We start from the raw sequence: 9,486 nt of genomic DNA, 5'->3' as shown, positions 1-9,486 counted from the left end.
ATGTGATTGAAGTTAAGCACAAGATTATGAGCTTTGCTGGAACCAGAGTCTTATTGAGCTAAGCTCTCCTCACCCATGAAATTGTCCCTGAGACAGTAAAAACATGATTATTAGTACTGTTTGAGGCATGCTTTCTCCCTAAGGAGATTTTTGCTGGCTCAAAAAAGGACTCAGGGTGCAGCCAAGATGCTATTCTAATGTGGTGGATCAGCGAGGAAATTGCATTTTGGCTTTAAAGCTGCTTGATCATCCCACTCAACATGGTTTTGTCAGGAGCTCCTGCCAACAATGTTATCCTTTCCTCCTGAGAGGCTTAGAAGGTGTGCAGTGAAACCCTGCCAGCTGTCTTCAATGTCAGGTGCAGATTTACCAGAAGAGCTAAAAAGGCTTGAGCCTCCTCCCTGGTGTAGTCATTTGTTTGAAGTAATTTGCTCCTATTCTATAAGCGATTTGACATGGTAATGGCCAAATGACTGCTTGTTTCTTATTGGATGTCATCTCAATAATTTTATAAGGGAACGCTTCACAGACACTGTGTTATTTCATATTGTAGTCCTGACGTGGCCTCTCAGTAAAGAGTGGAGTGCGATAATTGCTGTGGAGAAGCACAGATTGCCACAGATTTGCTAATTCTTTGTCTCAAGAACACGGTAAGTCATCGCTCTGTAGTGGTGATTAACGTCTAGCCAATTGGCTGGATTAGCTGAAGCTAACAAGATGGGCTGCAGGTTAAATCACAGGAGGATCTTTGATCCTAGTTTTACCAAAACACCTCTCTGATGTCTCAGGCTACTTCATAGTTTGCTTACATTTCCTTATTTATAAACTGGATGATAAATACACTTAGCATACCTGAATATTTTTAGGCCAAATTGACTTAGTAATGTATTTTTAAATACCTGAAAGGAATGTGGTATTATAATTCTAGGTGTTAATATTGTATTTTGTTATTGAGATTTAAACACTTAAGTTGTTAAAAAACTGATAATTTCTCATAACTGTGGTAGATGAGTCACGTTTTACTTAGTGTGCTTGCTTTACCTACCATCCTTTTGAAATTTGTCTGTTTAGCAAGCACACAGATAATCCTAAATAGAGATTGTCATGTTTGCCTGACAAAACTAGATTTTTTTTGTTGTTTTTATTTTTAGACTAATAAAATACTGTCAAGACTGAGATGTTGCAGTGTAAGGATCCCTGCTGTTCTCATCCATGGACAATAGATGTCTCTGAAACCTGACCCCCAACCAAAATCTTGCAGGTTCTGGAAAACAGAGTACCTTTGAATCAGTGTGTGTGTATCAATATTTGGGTATAAGATAGAGATTTTCCCTGCTTACTCTTAAAATTTTGCGTTTCCTGGAGGTGTGTTTGAATTTGTTCATGCACTGTGAGCGCTGAGCACGAAAAGCACATTATTTCATTTCTGATTTTGTGCTGCACTGTATACTCCCTTTCTCCTGCTATCTCTTTTTTTTTTTTTTTTTTTTTTTTTTTTTTTTGTCTGCAAGGAGAGGATAGTAGTTTGCAAAATAACTTTGGGAGGTTCCTAATCATATGGCACTAGAAAAATTAGAAGAAAGATGTAGAAAACTTCTTGTGTGGCCTGCAACTTCTGGCATGGAAGAAAAAGAGTGATGTATTGTGTTCATTTGGTTGATTGACAAATAAATTCTAAATATCAGTGAAGACCAGCATAAGAGTTGTTAATTTAGTTTTAGTGGGAATTACATATTCAGAAAATGCAAGTGAGTCCTTTAATATGTTATTAACGTAGGGAATTGGTGTAATTACAATGTATAATCTTTCTTCAATTATCTCTTTTACAGATCTCAGCGTCAGAGATCCTCAGAATTTGCCCTAAATATGTAAGTATATGATATTTGATAGCATACTTCATCAGTGATTGCAACAGAATAACTGCTAAAAATCCCAGTACACTTACATTATTTTTGGCAGGCGGCATAAGAATGTTTTCCGTTCTTGATATCTTTGTTTACTTAAAAACACAACTGTTCTTTCTAGTTATGAGCTGAGTAGTCTCCAGTCTGCTATTTGAAAGTAAAATGACAACTTATATGGAGATAATTATGTGAGAATGGGAACACTGCTTAATTGAAACAATCAGTTCTAAGCAAAAATACACAACCTCGAATTTGGAAGTGACAAGATGTTATGGTACCCAGTGTTTACTGATATTTCTTCAGAATTTACTTTAAATTCTTAAACTACTAAAAAGAACCATGCTGCACAAGTTTGTTCTTTAAAATTTTTTGAATTGCTGTTAGCTGAAGGAAAATAAATAGTATTTCTTTGATGCCACATGCTGCTTAATTGCACAGCATGCTGTATATAATGCTGTGTACAAAGGTCTTGGATTTCTAAAATAGGACTCAAAACTATCAGAAAAAATTTGTACAACACACGAACAGAAGTGCAGGATTCCATGTTGAGATAATTGCACTAGAGTTCACCTACACAGAGGTTTAAACACTTAGCTCAGAGAAAGAGTAATTTATTTAGGGTTTGCTAATGAGTGAAGGAGTGAACTCAGTCTGAGATCTCAGACAAAGGCAGTCTGAGATCTAGTTCAGACCATAATCCATGCCTCAATTAAAAAAATAAAATAAAATATTGATGTTCATAGTTTACTTCAGCAAATGTTTTGTGTTTTAACTTGGACAGAGGCATGTTTGTATTATAAAATCTCTTGCTCCTTCTAGATCATGGAGCATTTCTAAGATATATGTCTCCAAGGAAACAGAATTTTGGGACCCCAGAGAAGAGTTCTTATATCTTAGCTTAGATCCAGTGAAAAATAAAAATTAAAAATAAAATCATTATTGGATTTTATATTCCAACTAAACTAAAGTCTGTTCTCAATCTAGTGAATTTATCTAAAAAAATAAACTTTACAGGTGCACAGATTTCAAGACTAATTGATAGGGAGGATATGAGTTTACTTTAATTCTTCCCAGTGAAGCTATTTTTATACTGGCCATTTAGAAACAACAGATTTAGGAATGAATTTTCTTGATATTTCTGTAAAGATCTTCTAATCTTTATCTTAACTTTTCATTTGTGACCATGGCTTAAAAAGTGCAAAATCAGTTCTAATTAATATCATCAGTCACTAGATAAAAATAGAGTGTCTTTCTTTATTCAGCTCAACTACACATGCTTCTCAATATTTCATACTCAGTGTTTTTGACAAAACTGTCTCAATGCTTAATCTCTGGCTCTGAAGCTTTGACATAATTTTTGTAGTTGCTCCACATATCATGAGTAAGAAGTCTGGCATCAGTACTGGTGGGGGAAACTACAGAATTTAAAAAATATGAATCATTGCCTCCAAGATTTATTATTTATTGCAAATATTGGATTTAAAAAAAAAACAAACCAACAACAAAACCATCACATTGTTTTTCATCTTTGTTTGACTTACTGTGATAATCTCAAGTACCATATCTACCAGAATCACCCTGCTTACTGTCTTTCACTCCACAAATCTAGTAATTCCTTCTGTTCTTCTCCAAGTCTCATTTGCCCTTTGTGCTCCTACAGCCTCTTGCCCTCCTATTGATGCCCACTTCCCATCCCCAGCTCCTACCATACAGTGTTCCCTTCTCCATTGTGCCACCTACCCTGACTTGTGCAACTCATCTCTTGACTCACTATAGTTTAGTCCCTTTTTATTTCCAACAGGTGTTCTTGCTCCTCTTTTCCCAGCTGATTCACATTTTCTTTTTATTTTATATGGATGTTGTCTGATCCCTGAGCACGGGCACAATTCATTCAAGCAAAATGTAGACAGATGTCATCCTCTTATGTTGAAACATTTGATGCTTCAGATTTTAAAGAAATCAGCTGTTAATAACGTCAAGTCTTCCTTATCCTCCTCCCAACTTTTCTCAATATTATGAATCATGGAATTATTCAGGATGAAAGGGACCTCAGGAAATTGTTTAGCCCAAAATCTTACTCAAAGCAGGGTCAACACTAAATTCACACCTAGTTGCTGTGGGCTTTCACTAATTGAGTCTTGAAACAATGTGTCTTGGCAACCTCAATTATCCTCATGCGGATTTTTTTTTTTTTCTTTTCTGTATTTTCAGTCAGAAAACATATCAATAAAAAGCTTCTGTTTTCTCAGGAATATTCTCATAGGCATTAGGAAGCTGATGTTTTGTCCCCCCAGATCTTTTCTTCCTCCAGTTCAAAAAAAGTCTACCTCCTTCAGCCTCTCCTCACAGGGCAAGTGCTCCGCTCCCCGAGCATTTTGGTGGCCCTTTGCAGAATGTACCCCACTGTATCTACATCTTTCTTGCACTGGGGACCCAAAACATTTTGCAAAGAAGTCTAAAGAGTTGAAAATACCACCAAAGTGCTCCTGAAACGTGCTTTTATAGCATGTGTTTGGTGGTTTTGCACCAAAGTATCACACTGCTGTTTTTCCTACTTCTTTATTTTATAGCATGCATATTGTTGAGCAGCTGTGCCAAGCTTAATTACATTGAATCTAATAGCAATAGATTGTTCTTGGTCTTTTGACTGTGCACTTGCTGCCATTTGTGGGAGTACATTTCTGGAAGTTTATACTCTGGTGTTATGCTATTTGAAATATATAATTTACAGAGATGAATTACACAGTTAAACTGAAATTTAAATTGTATATAAACAAATGTATATTTTATGGTTGTGAGTTGATCTATTGTATACACAGGGTGATTTTTGCATTTCATTTTTCTGTAGCAGTCATCTTTCATTGGCAACACTCCTTCCAAAATCTAGAATTTTCTCAAAATTTTTTTGGCATTAATACATACTACATTTGTTTATCTTATGCAATGTGGAGGATGGTATATCTTTTACTTATTTTTTTTTGCTTTTTAAAAAAATATGTGATTGAAAATTTGCACTAAATGTTGGATGGTTTTTAGTAAATACAAATATTTTAAGTATGTTCATTTGCATATGATCCTGGGGGACAAAAAAATCTTCTGATTATACAGAAAGTACTTGCTATGGGAACTCTAGAAAATTAGGAAGTTCACTGTGATTCTCCATATATAAAAAAATGTTTCATTTTGCACCTAGCATAATATTTCTTTTACAGTGAAAATATCACAAAGTCATTGAAAAGAAGTGTTATGCTTCAATGTATTTCCTCATAATTAGACTACATTAACAACATCTGAAGTTGTTTAATGTTTTCTGAAGCAGGACACTTAAAACCCATAGACCTTCTGTTGAAAAATACTCAGTTCATTTTATATAACCGTAAATTGGACAATGATAAAGTGCAGGAATATTGTAGGCATGCTGGGAATTTGGACAACTCAGATTTAAGGAAAATCTTTTCCCTAGAAAGTCATGCTATAGAAATATTTAGTTTGGTCTCCTACATAAACTTAAATCAGCCATGTAAGCATTACGCAGTTATGATTAATGCAGAGAATTTATTGGGTTTCTAGATTGCTTTTCCTAAAATACTTCCTCTCTTGGATTTAAGAAATCACTAATTTGGTACAACCCAGCGTTTTCTTTTTCTTGGTTATATTTTAATTCAGTATAGTCCCATTGGATTCATGGTCGTGGTTAACATAAATGTTCCTCTTAACGTCAAACTGTTAGTAAAACAGAAGGTAAACCTCAAGACTCTGGTACATTCTTCAACTTTTTAACCTTTCAGTTTTGGAGGAGGAGGATTATTTAATTTGTGGTAAACTAATCAATGATAATGACACTCCTCAGAGTTGTCAGCTTTGCATAGTCTTTAGCATGTGTATGTATGTACTTCTCTTGCCATCCCGTGTTTTAGTTTCAAATGCATGACATTACATGACAAACCTTGTCTCAGAGTGCATTTATATCTTGGTTGCTGAGAATATTGAAGGGGTAGGGCTGGGCTGTTCCATGTCCGTTCGTTAATATAGTTTCTGCCAATACTGAGAATAGTTAAACAGGATGGAAGTTACATGAGTATCTGTTTGAAACCCTCTGCAATACACAGATTTAAAGTAATACAAATAGTGTAACAAGTTAAAACAAGTAAAAATGCAAAGTGGCTTATGTGAAATTCTAAAAGCACGTTAAAGATCTGTCTTCCACTATGTACATGAGGTGGGGTTTATTCACGTTTATGAATCAAAACTAAGGTCAAATTTGGCATGTATCCACCATTGCTTCTGGTAGCTGGGAAGCACTGAGAAACCTGACTCACAATGGTTAACTTTTCATGCACGGTGAATTTTTTTTTGAGAGCATTTTAGTTGTGTTTGTGTAAAGGTTTAGATCTTATTGTTTGAAAATTGAGCTGAGCTTATCAACATTAGGTTTTAATTATCAAGCATGGAGGAAAAGCATGACCTCAAGAAGGTGACCTCACTGATGAGCTCCAGAGAGTCGTTAATTTTTGTGAGGCAACACATAACTGATACCAGCTAACATGGGACATGGGTAAGTGTCCCATCAAGCGACAAGAAATGAATAAATAATGAGGAGAGAAAAAAAATCAGAACCAACAGCTGGAAGGGTAAAGGTGATGGAGATCAGGTCTGATAATTTTTCAAGAGTAGAGAATCACTAGAACAAGAGCCCAAGAAATTTTAGGAAATGATTCTCCACCCCTCTTACACTTTTTTTTTTTTTTTGTCGTCTTGTGACATGTGTGTGAATTTGACTGGATTGGAGGCAAAGGGAAGTATCTTTTTATCCTCATTGAAATTTGTGGCAGCCTTTTCAATAAGGCATGTATAGTACCTGAAAATGTAATTGCATTTGTCATGGCTCTGCCTAATCTTTCTCTCTGCCTTCAGATGTATCTGAAATTATTTGTGCTAATACTGATTATTTCTGTCTCCCTTCACAGAACTGCTGGCTTCTTTGAGCTTAGAACAAACTTCAGAAAAAAATTCTTGCAGTAACCCAAGGAATTAATTTGCCCAAATTGACCAATTTGTTTCAAACTATATGAGAATATCATCTAGACTTCTTTTTGTTTACTTCCTATTAACTCTTCTTACATCCTTCTCTTAAACCTTAACTACAAATGATTACTTTATGATTTAAATGGCTAGTTAATTTACAACTTGTTGCTTAATTACACACTGTGTTTTTGGTCTCTTTAATCTTACTTACATATTTTTAAACCAACTGGAGAAAAAAGAAAAAAAACCCAAAACATTTCAATGTCTCACATGGCATTTCAGAATAAGTATGTAAAAATAGTCATCTTCAAAACCTAAAACCCAAATAAACAGTCTTATACTAAGATTCATTCCAACAAATAGTCTATTTGCTAAGATTTAATCTTCATGCATATCATATACCTATGTTACATATGTGCAAACTGGAATATCAGATATTTATGTCACTTTGAAAGGGTTTCAGAAGTTCATGAAAGTATCCAACACAGAAATGAAACTTTAGCCAGTAGATTTTCTGTCAAGCTGAAAGTTGCTTGTATAATGCTAATAAACGTTTCTGTCACCAAAGGCCTATATAAAGGTATCTATAGAAATCCAAATATACAAACTTCTTTTATTTTGTATGAACATTGTTTCAGTTAATTATATGATCACTTAGGTCTTATTAAGTAATTTTGAGTGTTACTGTATTCATTTAGGTTTTTAATTTTCCTTGTCATGAATTGTAAGGTTGACAGTAAAACCTGCTGTTTTCCAGAATTCTTCTAAAAGATGTTTCCTTTTAACTGGTTGATTGTAAGTTCAAAAATAAAAAAGATAATGCAAAACTGAAAATGCATCACTTTCTAAAAACCAGAAGACATATCCTTAAAACCTCTCACTTACGATAATTTAAGTGCAGTTAATGAGTGAAGTGTTCATAAGCATGGAAGAAGATGCCTACCAAAAACTCCATCATACAAGTCATAGAGTATAACCAAGCTGAAAGATTGTATATTCTTCCACTATGTAGTAAAATTAGTACAGATATGTACCAGGCACACAAAACTCATCTTCTGAAATTCACCCCATCTCCTTGTTTCCGACATACTTATGTAGCTATTTAACATACTTTATAAACTTTCTATAACTTTAAGTACAACTTATTCCACTGGTAATTAATGGTTAGCTTTTATATAAAATAATGATTATTCCAATGATTAATTTCAACTGTGATGGATTTCTTTCATCTGTTCCTCGTCACATACTTGAAGCAAACTGCCTTGAAATTTTTTTATCTCTCTACCTTCCTCCCTTTCTACAGTACTATGTTTCTACTTTTCCTATCTTTAAGTACTAAATTAACTAGAAACAGAACACTGCCAAGAATATCTTCTTCTCAGTGCAGAGTTGCCTTAGGATGCTAGGTTAAATCGTAACTCAGTGGGGAATCAGCCAAATGTGACATGTCTGGCAAATCAGGGGGGAAGCAGAGAGTATCACAACCGAGCATCCTGTATTCCTCCTAGACTGGGAATAACTCTCTTGCAGTTACATGTTGTTACAGTAAGAAACAAATCTATGGGGATATGTTCGTTGTTTGAGTTACTCAGACTTGCCTTTCATGGTCTTTCCCATCTTCCCCACCTTTCAGATATTTGAAATAAGCTCAGCTAGTAGAAAATCCTCTTTTTCTTCTGGGTCTGTAATGACTTCAGTGAATGTTTCCAACAGGCTTCCTCTCTCTTTCCCCCCTCTCTCTTCCCCCTCCCTTTCCCCTCTCTTTTCCCTCTTGCTTCTTTTCTCTTTTGTTTTTTTTTTTCATTCTGAATGCTAGTAAGCACACCAAATATTCATTCTACTCAATAGTCATATCATTGTGTATGAACTTATGCAGAAACAAAAACTGTTACTTAGAAAACCAAAAGTAATCCATTTAACAAACAATTAAAGGAAATACTTTTTTACTGTGAGGGTGACTGATCACTGGAACAGAGAGGTTGTGAAGTCTCCATCCCTGGAAACATTCAAAAGCCATCTGGACATGGTACTGGGCAACTGGCTCTGGTTCACATTGTTTGAGCAGGGGGTTGGACCAGATGACCTCCAAAGGTCCCTTCCAGCCTCAACTATTTTGTCATTCTATGAATGATGGGAAAGAGGAACAGAACCAAACAATGGTGTGGGCAGTCTGAAGATATATGTGGATGCCAGGTTTTTACATATATAGAATCTTCAATTCCATAGTAGCTTGCTCTTAACAAGACAAATGTTATCATTAATGAGAAAGAGTAAACTGATGTACTGGAGCTGCCATTACAGTAAAAGATAATCTAGTTATGTGACAACTTCTATGCATTTTGAATAAATATTGTGATTCTGTGAACAATAACCATTCATAGCTTAATCACTTGGCCAACAGTACAAAGGGTTCTGCCAATGCTGAGGAAGCATACAGACCTGGTGGTGCTTTCCAGCATTTGGATTCTCCTTGTTGATTTCATAACCTTTTTCCTAGGCAACTGAAAACCCTAAATTCCATAGTCGTTACTAATTAAGAAGAGATTTAAAATCTGTT

At 35.1% G+C, this 9,486-nt stretch overlaps 1 long non-coding RNA gene across 1 annotated transcript; it reads left to right on the top strand.

Annotated features, from left to right (window-relative positions):
* The first annotated feature begins 600 nt into the window (after positions 1–600).
* LOC127027813 (uncharacterized) lies at positions 601–7,602 on the top strand. The gene is made up of 4 exons (XR_007767832.1): positions 601–650; positions 1,152–1,261; positions 1,830–1,868; positions 6,872–7,602. It is a non-coding gene; the product is annotated as an uncharacterized LOC127027813 (long non-coding RNA).
* The last annotated feature ends 1,884 nt before the right edge of the window (positions 7,603–9,486 follow it).

The sequence above is a fragment of the Gymnogyps californianus genome, chromosome Z (assembly GCF_018139145.2).
Source record: "Gymnogyps californianus isolate 813 chromosome Z, ASM1813914v2, whole genome shotgun sequence".
In the NCBI taxonomy this organism is placed as follows: domain Eukaryota; kingdom Metazoa; phylum Chordata; class Aves; order Accipitriformes; family Cathartidae; genus Gymnogyps; species Gymnogyps californianus.
The sequence above is the reverse complement of the archived record's forward strand: the minus strand, read 5'-3'. Positions and strand labels throughout refer to the sequence as shown.